The sequence below is a fragment of the Anabrus simplex genome, chromosome 3, assembly GCF_040414725.1.
Source record: "Anabrus simplex isolate iqAnaSimp1 chromosome 3, ASM4041472v1, whole genome shotgun sequence".
NCBI classification, from domain to species: Eukaryota; Metazoa; Arthropoda; class Insecta; order Orthoptera; family Tettigoniidae; genus Anabrus; species Anabrus simplex.
In genome coordinates, this window is record NC_090267.1 from 372337032 (window position 1) to 372356581 (window position 19550).

The window sequence follows — 19550 nt, forward strand, 5'->3', positions numbered from 1 at the left end:
CAGACACTTGTCCTGAATTCTGATCCCGAACAGAGCCCTTAGCCTGCAATCACCTTCCCCTTAGAACATTAACCACCTGTCTTCTACAACTCCCCCCCCCCCCCCCCTTTCCTTCCTCTCCCTCTTGTACACCTACTGTAACCTGTACATTGTTTGAGGGAGGCCTATCTTCCTTCCTGTCTTCTGTGAGAATTCTAATTATCTCCCTCAAACTCTTCAACTCCTCCCTCATACCCCTCAATGCCTCGCCACATCCATAGTTCCGACACTTGCACTCTTTAGCCATTCTTAACGGGAAAAAAATGAAAATAAAATGAAAAATAAAATAACTTATGTGCAAAAAAATGAACGGAGGGATATATTGTCTGGGATAGTACCCAAAGATCACATGACAATAAGGTAATTAATGTACGACTACACTACAATACTACTTAGTCAAACTCTATTTTTATTCTACAACACCCTAACAGGATAAAAACTGCTGTTAATTACTAAATACTGAAAGGAATAAACAAGAATTACACAATTCTAAACTGCAGTTATGCCTATCCTAATTACAACAACAGAATTTTAGTAAGACAGTTTCTATGGATACCTCTACTATACCGGTACTACACAAATATTTTCATTCATTCATTATTTATTTACCATAAACCTTTACGGCATCTATGGAAGGTCAGGGGAAAAGGACAAGCCCCCTACACGTAGTGCCCCCTGACCTTTGAAATAATTACCTAAATCCTAAAGTAAAACAGTCATATACACTATTTACAGGTAAAGTAACAAAGTATAGCCTAATATATACATATTTCTCATTTATACAACCTTTCACTCCCTCATTCATTCTTCCACATATTCACATGCATTTTCTCACCATATGTGCTTCCTAACATAACATTTAACTATATTTACATTTCTGCATTTAATGTTGGCGGGTAGATCGTTCCAAAGCCGCGCTGAACGAGCAAAGAAACCTAGTTTGTAGGACTCAGTTCGTGCAAAGGAGGGTATAAGACACACCCCTTTGCCTCTACGGACGGAGCTGTAAGATAAGGAGAGCCGAGGGAATGGTGAAAGGTGAATGGTCCCTGTGAGGGACTTGTGTAAGAAGGTGATGTCGCTTTGTTTACACAAGGAGGCGATTGACGGGAGGGAAGACGGGCAGCTGTTCTTGTTAATTAGTCGTTCAGCGCGACGTTGGATTCCTTCTAGTTTGTGAAGGTTAGCTGCAGTGGTAGGATGCCAAGCAGGTAGACCATACGTTAGTATAGGTCTCACTAGTGTCAGGTAAGCCGTCCGTATAGCATTCAACTTGCACCCACGGAGGCTTCTGTGCATAAAACCGAGCACCCTGGCAGCTTTGCATCTCACTTCCTCTGTTTGTGCGTTCCATTTTAGTTGTTCAGAAATGGTTATTCCTAACAAATACATAGTTTTAACTCGCTCAATATGTACATTATTAATGTTATATATACATTCTACTGGGTGTCGAGACCTACACCACAATAACTTTAAACTACGTTCAAACATATCCTAATTTACATTACCGGTACCATATGTCACTACTAAGCACAAACAGAAATGAAAATTGTAAGTTTGAAATTTGCAAGAACTACATTATTCAATGCAATATATAAATCTGGTAGAATTCCATCTGACTGGCTAAGATCTACTTTTGTCACCATACCTAAAAAGGCTAGTGCATCACATTGTGATGATTATCGTATGATCAGCCTAATGTCCCATGTGCTAAAGGTATTTCTGCGTATCATCCACACTCGAATCTACCTCAAATGCAAACACCAAGTTGGGCATACTCAGTTTAGCTTTAGGAATGGACTGGGTACTCGTGAGGCTCTTTTCTCCTTGAATGTTTTGACCCAGAGATGCCTAGATATGAATGTAGATGTGCATGCTTGTTCCATCGACTACCGAAAAGCATTTGATTGCATATATCATGCAAAACTTGTTGAGATTTTAAAATCTACTGGTGTAGATGTTGGTGATCTTTGTATCATTTCCCATCTGTACTGGAATCAAATGGCAGAGGTCAAAATAGAAGGAACTACTATTGAGGCCATAGCTATACGAAGAGGTGTCCGCCAGGAATGTGTCCTGTCCCCACTCCTTTTCAACATCTACTCTGAAGCTGTGTTCAGAGAAGCTATGGAAGATGTTAATCTAGGTATCAAGATCAATGGCTTTGTCATTAATAACATCCGATGTGCTGATGACACGATTGTTAGCCAGCAACCCTAGTGATCTTCAAATCATTATAAACAACATCGTGAGGATCAGTGAAACCTATGGTTTATCCTTGAATATTAACAAGACCAAGCTGATTGTGTTCTCAAAAACACCAAAACAGGCCTCCCTTTACATCAACAACAACACCGTCCAACAAGTATCTTCTATCAAATACCTTGGAACTCTAGTGAACCAGCATTGTGATTCAAAATGCGAAATCTTATCCAGGATTGGACAAGCAAAAAATATGTTCAATACCATGAGGACCTTATTCACCAGCCGAGAACTCAACCTCCAGCTTAGAGTTCGAATGCTACGTTGTTATGTCTTTCCTGTCCTTCTGTATGGTTTCGAAGGGTGGACGCTTAGCCCTTTATTGGAGAAGCGTATTGAATCTTTTGAAATGTACTTATACAAAAGAATACTCCAAATATCTTGGGTAGAAAAGAAGACAAATGAAGAAGTCCTCAACATCTTGAACAAGAAGAAAGAGCTTCTCATAACCATCAAGGAGCGTAAGCTCAGCTACCTCGGGCACATCATGAGAGGTGAACGATACAATCTTCTCCGACTGATCATTCAAGGGAAGATTGATGGGAAAAGATCTGTGGGAAGACAGAGAAATTCCTGGCTGAAAGACTTGCAGCGGTGGTATGGTCATACGTTGATAGAAATCTTCCGTGCTGCTGTTTCGCGTGTAATCATAATCAATTGGATCGCCAACCTTCGGAGGGAGACGGCGTCATAAGAAGAAGAAGAAGAAGAAGACTGTACTGAAAGATTACCAACAAAGCTAAATGCTTAGGCAGATTATTAGTACTATGCTCTAATAGATACACACAACGGATACACATGAATATAGCAGGCAAGATACGGCACTATCTACATATACTGTATCTACACTACAATTCTCAGCAGAAATTTGGTTATATGAATTTTTACCGCTGATGGATTGCTATTATTTTTCCTGGAATGTGGGACAGAGAATAAAAGTGTCCTTAAATGCTGAAAAATAAGAGGTTGTCTACAATAATTTCTGTAAAAACTACGCCGGGGGGCTTGAACTGCAATATTATTGGGATATAGGGAACTAAGACTACAAATTATCGGAATAAAGTAATCAGCTGGTTTTGTATTTATTTACACAACTACCATGTGCACGTAGCAACAATGTCAACAATTCTAATAGAATTCTAATAGAATCGTCAACAATCCGAAAACTGTTAAGTACCATAATTATCCAGTGAAATTACCGTGTATTCTCTTTAACTTCTTTTTAAATCGAAGTTTACAGGCGAATCGTGTTATTTAATTTAATAAATTATTACCTTCATGATAGTTTGAAGGGAGAGCCTATCTATAGCCTACGAAATATTGGAAAAGTTGCGGAGGAAGTTACAATGACTTACAGCTCTTTATGATAATCTGCCTTTGAAAGTATTATACCAACGAACCTACAGATATTTAGAAATATTGTTTTAAAAGTTAATATTACCACCTAAAGTATTTCCTAAACCTAAATTCGAACAAGGTACACCTAGCTAGCCTACTTAACCTAGAAAACGTAATCTACTGAACACCAAATGAATAACTTGTTATAAAATTCAAATAAATATCACTACTCCCAATTTCTGCCAGCAAGCACTAAACACCAATATATAAATAGCACTAAATGGGAAACACACACACACAAAATTTAAACAATTTCAATAGGTTTGAACTACTTTATCACTACAATAATGCAAGAGCTCTCTCAACAGCCAACTGTTCACAAGCGTATCCAACAATGCAATTTCAAAGGGAATTGAGCCAACGGCACGTGGTGTTCCCAAGCGATCACCCATCCAAGTACTGATCACACCCAATGTTGCTTAACTGTGGTGATCGGACGAGAACCGGTGTGTTCAACATGGTATGGCCATTAGAAATCATTATGAAAACTCCCAAGCTCCTGTTTAAGGAATTGGTGGTTTTAAACAGGCTTGGTTAGTTTATCCAAATACCAACACCTATGACTCTGAATGAAATCCATACAGTGTTAAGTATAATGACAGCTCAGTCATCAACATTTTAATCAAATTGCACATTTAGTACCCTTGCTAACAATATTTATTCACAGATTGTGATAATTGTCAAAACTGCAGTGAAGCCTGAAAATGGTATAGTTTCTCTGAAAAGGGCTGTGCAAACCTTGCCAGTAGGCAATTAAGATTAATATATCAACCTTTGAACACTAGCACCATGGTGTACCTACAGTGTGTTCATGACAATCTGTAATTTTGTTAAATCAGTGCACAATATAACCAAGCAACTGATGGAGGAACAGAAGATACGAAGGTCGATCAAATATAAACAGGATTTTTGTTCCTGAACATCAACAGTTGGTAGGACTGCCCCCATACTTCTGCTATGCTTAGGCGGGACTGTTAGGAGTGGGAAGAGCATTCTGTTAGATATTTCCCACCATTTTGTCAGTAACACTCACGATGTCGGAGCAATAGATGCACCCCTCCACTGCACAATACATAATTATAATATTTCTTGCTCGTGAAGGAGTTACAGTGGCGTAAATTTGCCAGAGATTGACTGCATAGTTCGGTAATCACACATTGTCAAGGACGCGTGTGTTTGCCTGGCATAAAAAAGTTCAACGAAGGACAAGAATGTGTGGAAAATCAGCAACACGATCGCCTTCCATGGACCAGCATTACATACGAAAACATTCGTGCTGTTAAAGATATTATTGCTGACTGACTTTTTGCAAGAGCGATGCATAATCAATGCTGCTTGCTACTGCGAGCTGTTGAATAAGGCGAGGGTTGCAAAAGATGAGACCAACCGATTCAACAGGTCATCCTCCTCCACGACAGTGTGCGGCCCCATACTGCAGAGCTAACTGTCTCCAAGCTACAGGAAATGCACAAGACTACACTTGATCATCCTCCTTACAGCCCGGACTTATCGCCCTGCAATTTCCATTTGTTTGGACCGCTTGAAGAAGCTCTAGGAGGGCAACGATTTGAAGATGATGAGAGTGTGGAAGACTTCGTGCGCAACTGGCTGGTGACATGACCCTGTTCTTTTTACAATGAGGGCATAAAAAAGCTGCCCATACACTGGGACAAATGCATTTCCAAAGCAGGGAACTATGTACAAAAATAAATTGTAATTGCCTTGTGTTTTTCAATAAATGAATTTAAATAAAAAGTAAAATCCAGTTTATATTTGATCCCCCCCTCATATTACTCTTGGGAGTACTTGATGCAGTATACTGTAGAATAATATGAATTTCTGGAAGGTGTAGTGACAAGCAATGAGTCATGGGCATATCACTACATCTACAAACAGAGTTAAGTATAATGATGGCTTATTCATCAATATTTTAAACAAATTGCACATTATTTAGTCACAGATTGTGATAATTGTCAAGACCACAGTGAAGTCTCAAAATGGTGTAGTTCCTCTAAAAAGAATTGTGCAAACCTTGCCAGCAAGCAATTAAGATTCACATATTTCTTTCATCTCCTTCTTCTTATTTGGTTCTACAGCTGGATTCCAGCCTTGACCGTCTCAACAACATGCCTCCAGGAGTCCCAATCCTCTGCTTTCGTCCTCCATCCTCTGACTCCAGCTCCCCTTAGATCCTTCTCCACTTCATCCAGCCATCTCAGTGGGGGTCGTCCCACTCTTCTGGTGCCATTAGGTTCTGTAAATGTCACCTTCCTACAAGTATCATTTTCGTCCTTTCTGTGCACATGCCCAAGCCATCTCACTCTTCTTGCTTTGATTTTGCTTACAATATCACGTTCCTTGAACAGTAGGTATAGTTCATGGTTGTACCTTGCGCACCAGCATCCGTCATCATTGATTGCTCTGTAAATCTTCCGTAAGATCTTCTTCTCAAATATGGCCAATCTGCTCATGTCAGTTGTCCCAAAAGCCCAAGTTTCAGAACCATATAATAGAACTGGTCTTATTAGGATCTTATACATTTTAAACTTAGAGCTACGACTTGTGTAGCATGACGTTAGGTTTCTTTTTAGTCCGTGGTAACATCTATTTGCTATTAGTATTCTATACTGTATTTCTGTACTGACTTTGTTGTCTGATGTCATCTGCGACCCTAAGTACTCAAATTCAGTCACCTTTTCAAATTTATAGCCATCGATCTCGAGGCATTTCAGTCTTGACGGATTTTCTGACACCACCATATATTTTGTCTTTTTCTCATTTACCGTGAGTCCCATCTGTTTTGAATGAGCATTTAACCTAGTAACTGCTTCTCTGACATCCTTTTCTGTTCTTCCAATAATGTCAATGTCATCAGCATATGCTAATACTTTACTGATTTATGAAATATTGTACCCCTCCTTTCAATTCCAGAGTCTAGCATGACCTTTTCCAGCGCAATATTAAACAGCAAACATGCCAATGCATCTTCCTGTCTGAGACCCTTTTGTGTGCAGAATAGTTCTGAGAGGTTTCTTTGTAGTTTAACTCTACATTGGACTGTACTGAGAGATGCTCTAGTCAAGGCTATAAGCTTTTCTGGGATACCAAGTTCTTGCATTGCACTAAGTAGTTTATCCCGTTTTATACTGTCATACGCTGATTTGAAATCAATAAACAGGTAGTGTGTGGTGCTCTCGGGTCTTCTGTAGGATCTGTCTTAATGCATGTATGTCCGACTCGTTGTCTGAATGGTCAGCGTACTGGCCTTCGGTTCAGAGGGTCCCGGGTTCGATTCCCAGCCAGGTCGAGGATTTTAACCTTAATTGGTTAATTCCAATGGCTCGGGGTCTGGGGGTGTGTGGTGTATTCAACATTAGAAATCATCCTAGGTAGGGCCCTCATCTTCACAGACATACAGGTCGCCTAATAGGCCGTCTGCTAGAAAAAGACCCACACCAGGCCTCTCCGGAGGCCATATGCCATTATTATTAATGCATGTATCAAATCGGTGGTCGACTTCCCTTTTCTGAAACCATATTGATAGTTTCCTATTGTCTCTTCTATATGCTGCAGTAGTCTCATATACAATATATTAGAGAAATATCCTTTTTTTTTTTTTTTTTTTGTAGTCTGACTCTGCTCATGGAAGCACGCAAATAAATCGGCTCTCCGTTTAAGCGAATTTTGTAAGTGAACGGAAGCAGTGTGTGGTGTGTAAAAGTGCAGATCTGTGGAACGTGTGCCAGGGTTCAAGTTGAGACCAGTTTTTAATCGATATCGTTGTGTATATCAGCATAATATTAAAAATGGGCCGTCATCCTAATAAAGCTAGCAGCGGTAGTGCCAGCAGTGGTGCCAACGAAATCGAACAGGCGGTGAGAAAGGTACTGGACGAGGCCGTGCTCTCCGAACGCTTCGTGGAAAGTATTGTAAGTGCAGTGGCAAGACAGGTGACGGAAATTGTGGTGAAAGAACTTGAGCGTAGTCTCCAGTTCAATGCTGAATTGGTGAATGACCTAAACAAAAAACTCGAGTGCCGCGAAAGAGAAATAAAAAATCTCAAAGAAGAAGTTGAGGTGAAGTGCGACTCCCTGGAACAGTACCAAAGGAGGTCAAGTTTACGTCTGTTTGGTATTGATGAAAGTGAGGGTGAGAACACAGACGACATTGTTGTGAGCCTCTGCAATAAACTGGACGCCAAGGTAACCAAAACTGACATTGACAGGAGCCACAGAGTAGGACCGAAGGTGCCAGGAAAACCTCGACCCATCATTGTGAAGTTTACGTCCTTCCGCTCCAGGCAAGAGGTTTTCACACGGAAGCGCCAACTGAAAGGAACATCTACCACGATACGAGAAGACTTGACTGCAACTCGTCTAGCAATTCTGAAGGCAGCCATCACTGTTCATGGACTAAGGAATACTTGGACTGATCACGGGGATATCATAATTAAGTTGGCAGATGGTACAAGGCGTCGTATCAACCGCATGTGTGATATTCCTAGATTGTAATCTGCAAACATCACCACATCAGTACAGAACTACATTCGCTTTTAATGTGAGTACCGAAATATTGTCTTCCCTTGCTTTCATAGTAGGAATTCACTACAGTTAAGTTTCACTTTCTCTTTCTCCTCTCTCTCTCTCTCTCTCTCTATCTCTCTCTCTCTCTCTTTCTCTCTCCTCTTCCTCCCTCCCATTCATCAATCTCCCATAACACACTTCCTATCACATCTTTTACTGTATCAGGTATCTGTTTTCCAAGTATAACATCGCTAGTTAGAACCCTTTAATTGAAAATTAGATTCATTTGTGTGATTTACCTTGTATAATCTGTTTGTAGTGTGTTCTGTCATTGTTATTAGCTTTGCACTGTCTTTTATTTCTCCAGCGATGAGTATTGCTTGAACTGTATTTAACCGTAGTCCTCCCGTTAGTACTGTTTTAGTTTTAATTTTCTGTTCCGAAGTTGGCATACCTTTTAACACAACAAGGGCATGCTTCTGACGACAGCAGGTCTAAGCGCATTCCTTTAATTCCATCCCCTTGCTCCCCTCTTCCGTTAACCGCTCCCTTCACTCACATAGGTGCTACAGCAAACCCAGGTCCTATTTCAGCCGCTACTATCTTGAAGGAAACCGTGGACCAATTTCCAAGAGCTCTTCATGTTTGTCACTGTAATGTGCAGTCTTTGCTCTCCCAAACGCGCATGGATGAAATGCATAACCTGTTTTCTACGCGCCAGTTCCATGCAATTCTTATGTCTGAAACGTGGCTGAGCAGCAAATGCCCCAGTTCAGCTGTTGACATAGACGGGTACGTCCTTCTACGAAATGACCGCGAGGGGAAAGGCGGTGGGGGGGTGGCTGCTTATGTTGCCAGAGACCTCAACCCTCAAGTAATTAGCCATTCACCTTCACAGTATGAACGTAAACCAGAGTTTTTGTTTATAGAGATAACACTGTCTAGAACGAAATGCTTGCTAGGAGTAGTTTACAAGCCTCCGAAAGTAAGGTATTTGACCGACCTTGAGACTGAAATACTAAACCTTCTGCCAGACTATGAACACGTTATTGTAATGGGCGACTACAACACAAATTTGTTAGACAGTACTGCAGCTTCAACTCGACAGTTTCGTAACATTTTCGAAGCATGTAACATGACAATTTTACCTCTCGGACCAACCCACCACACTAATAGCAGTCACACCCTTCTCGATCTAATAATAACAAACAATTCAGCGAAAGTCCTGCAACATGGACAGACATCAGCCCCGGGGCTATCTGGACATGACATAATCTACCTGTCCTACCAATTACAAACTCCGAAACCAAGGTCGAAAATATTATCATTCAGGGACCTCAGACGAATTGACGCAGATAAATTAGAAGAAGATGCTCTTTCCGTGCCGTGGATGGAGATAAATCGCGCCAATAATCTACAGGAAATGGTCTCAACATTTAATAACCTAGTAACGCAACTCTACGATCGGCACGCCCCAGTGCGTACGGAAAAAGGTTCCAGAGCTCCTAAGCCGTGGATAAATGACGAAATTCGCCACTTAATGGCTAAACGAGACGATGCTCATAGACGATACAAGCACTACCCAACGGAAGTGAACCACCAGACTTATAAAACACTGCGTAATAAAACGACCTCTAAAATTCGAAGCGCTAGACTACGCTACGCCCATAACTTGATTAGACCTGACGTACGCCCTGCGACGATGTGGAAATCTATGAAATATTTTGGTATCAATAACCAGAAATCTAACGATGAACTAAATGTTAACGTAGATGAATTAAACGACCATTTCATCTCGCCAACGGGAATTAATCCGGTCGTAAAGGAGAAAACTATTAATACATATGATAATACGCCATCTCCACAAAGAGATCAATTTTACTTCAGTCACGTCACACCGCAAGAAGTGATTGACTCAATAAAACGCATCAAGACCAAGGCTAGGGGCGTAGATAATATAGGCCATGAAATGCTCATGAAAATTCTCCACCACATCACTTATCCATTGGTGAATATTTTTAATTACTCACTGCAACATGGGACTTATCCGGAAATATGGAAAATGGCCATAGTTCGCCCGCTTCCGAAAATAAGACTTGCGAAGGATGTCGGTGACTATCGGCCAATTAGCATCTTATGCATATTGTCAAAAGCTTTAGAATTCATAGTTCACAAGCAAATTACCGACTATCTTATTCAACACAATCTTCTTGATATCCATCAGTCCGGCTTTAGACCGAAACACAACACCTGCAGTGCATTAACACATGTGACTGATGACATAAGGCAAGCTATGGACAACAAACAACTGACAGTTCTAGCGTTATTGGACTTAAGTAAAGCTTTCGACACTGTTGACAGGGACATACTTATATCCAAATTAAATAGTTTAAATTTCTCCGCGAGTGCACTCCAGTGGATCAGATCCTATCTCACCGGTCGCCAGCAGTGTGTACTTAATAACAACAATGAATATTCAAATTGGCGTACGGTCGACGTAGGAATACAACAAGGATCTGTACTGGGCCCCCTATTTTTCTCTTTGTATATAAATGGCATATCTTCCGGATTAAAACACTGTAAATACCACTTATACGCTGATGACCTACAGATATATATACACAGCAAACCCGAAAACCTACACTCAGAAACACGTCACCTGAATGAAGACTTGATGACCATAGATATATGGGCCAGAAATCACGGATTAAAATTAAACCCATCAAAATCCCAGGCAATAATTATTGGTTACCCTAAATTACTTTGCAAGCTCAATCGAACAGCGTTACCACAGTTGTCCATAAGTGGTACTCCCATACAGTATAGCCAAAATGTAAGAAATCTTGGCATAATATTTGACGAACATCTGTCCTGGTCTGCCCAAACTATATCTGTGTGTAGGAAAATATACGGAACGCTACGCTGTCTCAGTAAATTCAAATTCACTTTCCCTTTTAAACTAAAGAAAATTCTTGTTGAATCACTCGCATTACCTCATTTTGATTATTGCGACATAGTTTACAACAACCTAGGCATAGACTGGGGAAGGAAATTACAGTGCGCTCAGAATGCCTGTGTAAGATTTATCTGTGGACTTCGTTACGCTGACCATGTCACACCGTCTTACACGCGGCTCGGGTGGCTTCGCCTGCAAGAACGACGCACACTTCATACTCTTTGCTTCTTGCATACTATTCTTAAAAGTTCTCAACCAGCCTATCTCCGTGATCGAATGAAGCTCCTCTCCACAGACCATAACAAAAATACCCGATCCTGCAGCACCATGTGTTTATCCCTTCCTGTACACAGAACAGCAATCTACACGAAATCATTCACCGTTACCGCAGCCCGACAATGGAATCTCTTACCAGTGGACGTCAGAAGCATGTCCAACAGCTTAGCTTTTAAACATGCCTGTGTCGAAATACTAGGTAAACATGCATGAATCATCAAATTATGACCTGAAAACACCTACTCCTACTGCCTCTTCATCATCATTTCCCTCTTCCTTTCACAAATATTCTTCTTCCTCTTCTTCTACTTCTTACTAATCCTTCTCTTCACCTCTCAACTGAAGGCGATATTTCGGTGTACTGTAGAAATGTATATATTTTCTAAACTTTTTCTTAAGTAGTTGTTATAGTAATCATTATTCATAATGATATTCTTAGTACTCATTCATAATTATATTCTTAGGACTCATTATTCATAGTAATATTCTTAGTACTCATTATTCATAATAATAATCTTAGTACTCATTATTCATAATTATATTCTGCACTTTACGTACGATTTATATTATATAGATGATATGATTTTTTTTTTTTTTTAAGTGTGGTTACTTTTGTTAATGGTATTACTGTTACTATTGTCCATATTATCATATTATTGTCATCAGTAGTTATTATTAAGTGTTCCAGGTTAAGACTGGTTAAGTGTAAGAAAGGGAGTACATCCCTAACTTTGCCAGGATAAATAAAACATATTACTTACTTACTATTACTTACTATGTTCAGCAATATGATACCCCTGTAATTTGAGCAGTCCAATGGATCTCCTTTCTTATGTATTGGGCAGATCAACCCTTCTTCCCATTCTCTAGGTAAGCGTACATTTTTCCATATTTCAAAGATGACCCTGCGAAGCCTTTGCAAGAGAGTTGGTTTTGCCATTTTAATGAGCTCTGCATTTATATCATCAGGCCCAGGTGCCTTGTTGTTCTTCAATCTGTCGATGGCAAGTTCTATCTCTTCTATAATAGGCAGATACATTTCTCCATTGTCTGTTTGTGGAGGTCTGGTTTCCAGCATTACTTCTTTTTTATGCTAGTTGCTTTACGTCGCACCGACACAGATAGGTGGGAAGGAAGTGGCCATGGCCTTAATTAAGGTACAGCCCCAGCATTTGCCTGGTGTGAAAATGGGAAACCACGGAAACCATCTTCAGAGCTGCCGACAGTAGGGTTCGAGCCTACTATCTCCCGAATACTGGCCGCACTTAAGTGACTGCAACTATCGAGCTCGGTGCATTACTTCTTTATTACAGTGAGCATCATTCTCTACTCCCCCAAGCTGTTCCTGGAAATGTTGAATCCATCTCTCTAAGGCCTCCTCTATGTTGCCCGTCAATTCTCTATTAGTTTTTCTGTAGGTTTAATGTTCTTGGTGTAAATCCTGTTCTCATATTGTTGATCAAGCGATAGTACTTTCTCAAATCATTCTGGGTATGCATCTCTTCTATTTCCTTGAGCCTTGCTTCATGATATTCCCTTTTCTTCTTCTTGTGTACCTGCTTTTCACTTCTTCTTAGCCGTCTGTATGTTTCAATAGTATTTCTGGTATGTTTATTGATCACTGCTTTGTAGGCTATATTCTTCCTTTCAGTTATTTCTGCACACTCTTTATCAAACCATGTGCTCCTTTTGTTTCTGCTTACTTCTCCAATTATTTCCTCTGCAGTATCTTTTATCACTCGCTTACAATCCATCCAACTTACGTCATTGGCTTTTGCAGCAGTTTCAACCATTGCAAAATGTTCCTTTATCCGCTCCTGATAGAGGGTTTTAGTTTCTTGGTCTTTTAGTTTTTCCATATCATATTTCTTTAATTTGCTTTGTTTCTGATTTCTATAGTTGCTATTAATTTTACTTCTCAATTTGACAATGATTAAGAAATGATCCAAGTCCACATTAGCTCCTCAAAAGGTTCGTACATCTTCCAGGTCAGTCATGTGGTGTCTATCAACACGAATGTGGTCAATCTGATTAACTGTGTTTCCATCAGGGGAAGTACACGTTCCTTTATGAATATTTTTGTGCGGTAACATTGTACTTCTTATTATCATGTCAGTTGAGGCTGCAAAATCAACTAGCCTCATGCCATTTTCATTACTATCTCTATAAAGACTATACTTGCCAATTACAGGTGCTAGATGTTCCTCTACTGGGCGAGTTGGTCGTGCGCGTAGAGGCGCGCGGCTGTGAGCTTGCATCCGGGAGATAGTAGGTTCGAATCCCACTATCGGCAGCCCTGAAAATGGTTTTCCGTGGTTTCCCATTTTCACACCAGGCAAATGCTGGGGCTGTACCTTAATTAAGGCCACGGCCGCTTCCTTCCAACTCCTAGGCCTTTCCTATCCCATCGTCGCCATAAGACCTATCTGTGTCGGTGCGACGTAAAGCCCCTAGCAAAAAAGATGTTCCTCTTGACCCACTTGGGCATTAAAATCCCCCAGCAATATCATGTCTGGGGCACTTTCCATATTCTCTTTCTAGGAGTTCATAAAAGGAATCCTTTTCCTCTTTATTCTTTTCTTCTGTTGGTGCATGAGCACTGAATAAAGTATAGTTTCTAAACCTTCCTCTGATCACGCAGTTTGCAAAGTCTTGGTGTGATAGGTTGAAAATTGATGACTAGGTGCTTCATACTTTTGTTCACAATGAATCCAGTACCAAACTGGTGTGTTTTATCATGACAGCTATAATACATGTTGTATTCCTTCTTTTCCATAATGCCATTCCCAAGCCATCGTATCTCTTGTAGGGCTAGTACAGTATATCTATATTGTATTCTTGTATATTACTCACAAGATTTTGGAGGGCACCAGTTCTGTACAATGATCGTACATTCCATGTTCCAAATCGTAGCCATTTATCCTTGCAGGGTTGTCTATATTCGTCTGGTTTATGTTTGTTGAGGATTCGTAACAATTTCTTTTTTACGAGCTGGGGCTGTTAACCCCACGCCCAACCCCCAACCTGGAGGACCAGGGAACCTTCTGTTAGGGTTACCATACCTTAGCCAAGAAGGCCCCGTTTTAAGCTGCCAGGCATTCGCCTTCACCCATCTCCATACGGGGTAGAATTTGCTGGTTGCGTAGGCAGGTAAGCTTACCAACTAGGGCATTTCCCAGTATTTTCCAGAGGCACCTGCTTGGCACAGGCACCTCCACTGGAACTCAATAACCAGCCATTCACCCTCACCATTTTCCCGGGCTTGGGACCGGCACAGAGTTGAGATGGATTGCTCCCCCTGTGGCTGGCATATTTCTTTCATATTCATACTTATTCTACTCTACATGTTTTGGGTCATGTCTCGAGTAAAACTATGCAACTACACTGTGAGGTGTTCCAACATCCATCTTACAGTTTGGACCTGGCTCTTGTGGACTTCAAACTCTGTGATCCAGTAAGCAATTTCCAAAGTGGCCAATATATTCACTTGGATGAAGAATTGAAACTGATTGTGTGCAGGTGGCTTTCCATCCAGGAACGGACTTTCACATCATCATCTGTTCCCTGTTCCAGATTCCTTCTAGGTAGCATAGTGTCTACTAATGCCCTCCACCCCGCCAACCCAACATGTCCTTCCACCATTCCTCTGTGATTCATCTTTTTAATGTACTCTCTCACTGTAACATTCCATCTAGTTCTGGGCTAGCATCAAACCCTCTTTTCCCCCTATGGGTGGGGAACCTTGCCTGTTGTAAAGGGCAACTAAAATGGGCCCCAGAGGCTCTCAACTTGTGAGCGTGGATTAGTGACCACAGGGCCTGGTGTTGCTTCCACTTACTTGTGTCAGGCTTCTCACTTTCATCTATCCTATCAGGTAGTCAACTCTTGTCTTTTCCGATCCCAACGGTATTAAAGCATTCGAGGCCTAGGGAGTTTTTCATTTTCATGCCCTTCGTGGTTCTTGTTTTTCTTTGACTGATACCTTCAAAGTGTCAGATCCCTTCCATTTTTTCCCTCTGATTAGTGTTAATAAGAGATGGTTGCCTAGTTGTACTTCCTCTTAAAACAATAATCACCACCACTACATCTAGCCATCTTCCCTGTCATCATTTTCTTGTATGCCTTCTTTGGCTTTCTTTCTTCTGGCTTACATTTCATATGCCCAAACCATTTTGGCTTCACTGAATCCATCCTGTTCTGCAATCTCCCAACACCAACACTCTGCCTTGTCACTACATCATGTACCTTGTCTAGTCTGGTTTTTCCTGTGATGCTTTTCAGGAATCTCATTCAAGTTGCTTGAATCCCACTCTTACTTCTCTTAGTCACTATGCAGGTTCTTGAAGCATTTCATCGTTGCATCTGTGATAAACCTTGATAAATAATTTTCATTTCCATGTTGATGTTAACTTACTTCAAAACTACCTTAAAAAGATGTTCCGCCAAATCAACGCTTGTTATGAACTGAAACAGTTTTATTACACTAGAGGTTCAACTCATCACAAAGTCATCTTCAGCTCGTATATTAAAATCAAGAACCATTATACAATTACATACATACAGATAAAAGGGTATAATAAAATATATATAGGTTTTTACAGAAAAAACCTGGTGTGGGTTACTGTAGTCACATCCTAGCTCGTGAACCATGCGGAATGACTGAGTGGCCTAGTAAGTGGTCCTGAGAGTGAGGATACCAGTTGCTACAGAATGGGAGTGCGCATCTTGGTCATATTCTGAGTCATGGCCCTCCTTGTGCTCAGGTGGCTAGGGCTATACAATCCACCGATGGTCCTTAACCCATTACAGGAGAGATCCTCACTTCAACTATGTGTAAGTAGGGTAGTATCCTGCTTCATGTATTTACCGAACTTAGAACATTTTAAGCAAGCCTCGGACCCATGAGAGTAACGGAGTCCCACTCCCATTTGACAGGCAAGGGACTCCTTAGAAATAACTTGGCAAACGAAATGGAATTCAATGAGGAGCTATCAATATTAATAGGGCTTATGGAAAAAAAAGAAAGTAGAACTGGCTGAGTCAGCAAGGAGGATGCATCTGGATGTGCTAGGAGTAAGTGATATTTGGGTAAGGGGAGATAACGAGGAATAGATAGGAGATTATAAAGTGTACTTATCGGGTGTTATCCCTTTCCAGCCCAAATTATCTGCAGTGATGGAAAAAAATATTTTCCTGTGAATTTCATCTAAAATGTGCGTCCTGAACATGAAACCACCAATATTTAATTTTTGTCGGACTCTCATATGCTCAAAATTTTGTGACGCCATATGGCATCATTGGGCACACGCGATGCAAGTCCTCATGAAATGTTCTTCAAATTGTGAACCTGAAATATAATCATAATACCATTTGTATAAATGCTCCATTGTTAAAACCGGTTCTCCTGACTATAAAATAGTACTTTTACCAACATACACTTCAAAATCGTAGACAATACCACTAAAACCAGCTCGAGCAAAAACTTTTACACCCCATTTATAAGGCTTATTTTTCATGTATCGTTTTAATGAACTTCGCCCTTTGAACGGTATTATAATTTCATCCACAGAATTGTACTCCTCGGGCTCAATATCAGCGAATCTAGCTCTGATGGCATCAATAAAAGGCCTGAATTTGAAACGTTTATCACACTCTGGATGATCACGTGACTTCATATTATCATCGTTGATGGGGAAGAAGTTTCTGAGTTTGTCAAACCTATTGCGGTACATAATGTCAGCAATTGGGGGGAATCTGGTTGCTTGTGCCCAGTACGTTCTGTAACTTGGCATCCTGACTATGCCTGACAGAATGTGAATTCCCAAAAATTGCTCTATTTTATTCTTATTTGTGTTCAGTGAGGATCAAGTTTTCTGAACACAGTATAAATTTGAGTTGCCTACAAAATTGTCTATGAGAGAAGCTGTACAAAATTGTTTGAAATATTCATATGGAGTCATTTCACCTGGTAGAACAGAGTGATTCACTGTGCACTCTGAATAAATAGGTTATAAGATTTTACACCGCAACCTTGAGTCCCTCTGCCTCTCATTGGGTACTGGTGAGCCAGAAGTAGATGTTTTTGCCTGAAGTCGATGAGCCAACGGTATTACATCTTCATGCAAATTAGGTTCAACATTTACTTCAAAATTCAGCCCCACTTCCGGAATAGTATTTGGCACTGGTTCTGCAACTGTATTTGGTGTTGTTACTTCTTCCTTGTGATCATCATTACTGATATCAACGTCAGATATGTCACCTTCCGGAAGAAGAATGACCTCTTTCTCAGATAAAAGTTTTCACTTAATGGATTCATCTAGAAAAATAAAGTGAATAAATAGTACACAACAATTTGAAATGCAACTTCTAACAAAAATTTATTATGATATAATTTGGAATAGTAGGCTACTTATTTCAGTTGTGCTGTTTATTAGCAGGTTTTCTTACATTTAATGATCAAAATATACTGTTAAGCGTTTATATAATATCGCAAAACAACCAGTAATAATGAGAAAGGCCGCTGAATAAAAATCTAATTGCCTCAGATAAACATAACCTAAGACATGGCTGCTGCCCACTGATGCCATATGGCATCATACATATTTACACACACAGAAAACCTGTCAAGCTTAACATAACAAAAAATTACATACAGAATATTTATATTACATCCTTTATCTCCAAAATAACACAATTTTAAACAAAAAAGAATAGTACTTACAATAAAACATGTTATAATGCAGTGCAGTGTGAAAGAGTCTCCAATTCCAAGTCGACATGATCATAGAACATGCATTATTCTTCGGCGATGTTCAACTACTGAACTGCTCCAGTGCTACCAATGAACTCCTAACACCACAACGTATCCTACCATAATGTAATATGGCATTCAAGATAATTTTCAAAGCACAGAAAAAACGTTAAATATCATGATGCAATATGGCATCATTGGGCTGGAAAGGGTTAAAAAGGGAAGGGTAGAGTCTGGGGTAGGGATGTTCATCAGATTTACTATTGTACACAACATAGTTTCTGTTGGGCACATAAACGAGCGAATGATGTGGGTAGATTTGGCAGTTCGAGGAATTAGGACGAGAATTGTCTTAGTGTATTCACCATGTGAGAGTGCAAATGAGGATGAAATTGACAAGTTTTATGAAGCATTGAGTGACATCGTAGTCAGGGTCAACAGCAAGGACAGGATAATGATAATGGGTGATTTCAATGCAAGAGTTGGAAATAGAACTGAAGGATATGAAAGGGTGATTGGTAAATGTGGGGAAGATATGGAATGAGAAGCGTCTGCTGGACTTCTGTGCTAGTATGGGCTTACGAGTTACGAATACATTCTTCAAGCACAAGGCTATTCACCGCCATACATGGGAGGCTAGGGGTACCAGATCTATAATAGAATATCATAACTGACTTCAAGATCAGGAAATCTGTTTGGAATGTATGGGATTTTTCGATGAAACAAGCCACTATCTGATCTGTAGTGAACTAAGTATCTCTAGGCCTAGGATAGAGAAGGTGAAATCTGTCTGCAAACGAATAAGGGTAGAAAATCTCCAGCAAGAGGAAATTAGACAGAAGTACATGGATATAATTAGTGAGAAGTTCCGAAGAGTGGACAGTAAGCAGGTTCAGGATATAGAAAGAGAATGGGTGGCATACAGGGATACTGTAGTAGCAACAGCAAGGGAATGCCTAGGAACAATTGTGTGTAAAGATGGGAAAAAGCTAACATCTTGGTGGAATGATGAAGTGAGAGCAGCTTGTAAACATAAAAAGAAGGCTTATCAGAAATGGCTCCAAACAAGGTCTGAGGCAGACAGAGAACTGTACATATGTGAAAGAAACAGAGTGAAACAAATAGTTGTAGACTCCAAAAGGAAGTTGTGGGAAGATTTTGGTAATAACCTGGAAAGGCTAAGTCAAGCAGCATGGAAACCTTTCTGGACAGTAATAAGGAATCTTAGGAAGGGAGGGAAAAAGGAAATGAATAGTGTTTTGGGTAATTCGGGTCAATTCATAATAGATCCCAGGGAATCACTGGACAGCTGGAGGGAATATTTGGACATCTTCTCAACGGAAAT

General features: G+C 40.3%; 1 protein-coding gene and 1 non-coding gene across 2 annotated transcripts in view; one reads left to right on the top strand and one right to left on the bottom strand.

Moving 5' to 3' along the window:
* The window catches only part of LOC136866812 (protein phosphatase 1 regulatory subunit 42), a 103389-nt gene that overhangs the window by 56032 nt on the left and 27807 nt on the right, over nucleotides 1-19550 (top strand). The window lies entirely within an intron of this gene.
* On the bottom strand, nucleotides 4055-4173 carry LOC136867515 (5S ribosomal RNA). The gene has a single exon (XR_010859713.2). It is a non-coding gene; the product is annotated as a 5S ribosomal RNA (ribosomal RNA).